Source organism: Octodon degus, unplaced genomic scaffold (genome assembly GCF_000260255.1).
Source record: "Octodon degus isolate 3935 unplaced genomic scaffold, OctDeg1.0 scaffold00557, whole genome shotgun sequence".
Taxonomy (NCBI): Eukaryota; Metazoa; Chordata; class Mammalia; order Rodentia; family Octodontidae; genus Octodon; species Octodon degus.
The window spans coordinates 78,235-79,768 of NW_004525133.1; positions in this window are offsets into that span (position 1 = coordinate 78,235).

Genomic DNA, 1,534 nt, shown 5'->3' on the forward strand with positions numbered 1-1,534 from the left:
TTTAAACACACTTTCTCTTAATATACACTCACAACATTCTTTGCAGAAGTAGAAAAAAAAACTCCTAAATTTAGTATGAAACTTGAAGAGACTTGCCATTGGAAGTCAAAGTCATCCTGAACATCACAGTTGTGGATTTCAAGTTAAAATACAAAGCCTAGAAAACAAAACTAATATGGTACTGGGATGAGGCAAGGGCAGGAGCAGGGTGACAACCTCTACCCCTCCACAGAGCCTCACTGCCTATGTGAAGGAGTCCTTGGGGCCTCCTCCTCCCCAGCCGGGGCAGAGACCATACCCTGAACACATGCTTCCGTCTGCGGGTCTCACCTCTTCCTCTGGAGCCCCTGATGCTACCTCCACAACTCCTGAACTTCTGCCAGGAGTCCACGACACAGATCTCATCCTCTGGCTTAAGACCGCTCAGGGTGCAGGTTGCCTGCAGCTCCCAAAGAGCCTGTCATGTGCCAGGGAGGCCAGGGGCCTAAGGAAGGGGAAAGTGGGGAGGGGCCAGGTGGGGTCGGGGCCAGGGATGCACAGGATTGGGCCAGGGAGGGCAAGGTCTGCCCAGTGCTGGGCTTCCAGATCCCTGCAACTTGATACGCATCACTCCAGCCCACCCACTTGCTACCTGGCCCAACCCACCCCTGAATAAAGAGGCTTTTGAGGGACATCTAGAGTCAAACCACAGCACAAAACCTAAGAATTCTCAGATCCATTGTCATAGGAGTTTCTGAAGAGTTAAGAAAGGGAAACAAAGCCTTCTACCTGCACACGTGTGCATCTAGATTGCACCCTGGGATGGCATCCCTCTCCATGCCTTCCTTCTCATCCCTGGCCCTGTATCCTCCTACACAGTACAAAAATTTAATTTTGCCTTTACTATATTTAAAAGAGAAACAAAAACAGTCTTGAAGGTTTGGTTTTAGTGTTTGGAGAGGTGAAGATGTTACTTGTTTCATACACTAGCTTTCTTGGCATCCCTGGGATCTTTTTTTGAACATTTTCAGGGTAGGTCTTGGTAGCACGAGATACCAAAGTCAGGTGTGCTTTACCTGCTGTTCGTCACCTATGACTTAGGTATCATAGTAGGGACCTGCAGAGGAGGGTATCTCCTTTTGAGTTGTTCAGGAACATGTGAATGTTGATTTTCTAGAAGAATTTGCCCCTTATTAAAGTGCCAGTAATTGATCCAATTTTTATGGGAAAATAAAATCCAATCACAGGTGTACAGATATCCATTTCTGAGATGAAGAAGCACTGAGAACCTATTACATTGATTTATAATTCATGGCTATTTTATTTAATTCACACTATTTTATTGGAAGATTTCATTTTGTGAGTCGGATAATATCATCATTTAAATCCTATATCACCATCAATGGAAGCATGCCCATCTTGAACCCGCCACAGGATGGTGTTCTGGAAAACAATACAATCTGCCAATGAATTTAAGGACATAATAGTGACATAGGGAAAATAGGGTGTGGGTAAATTATCTAAAAATGATATAGGGGAAAAATGAATCTCCTGA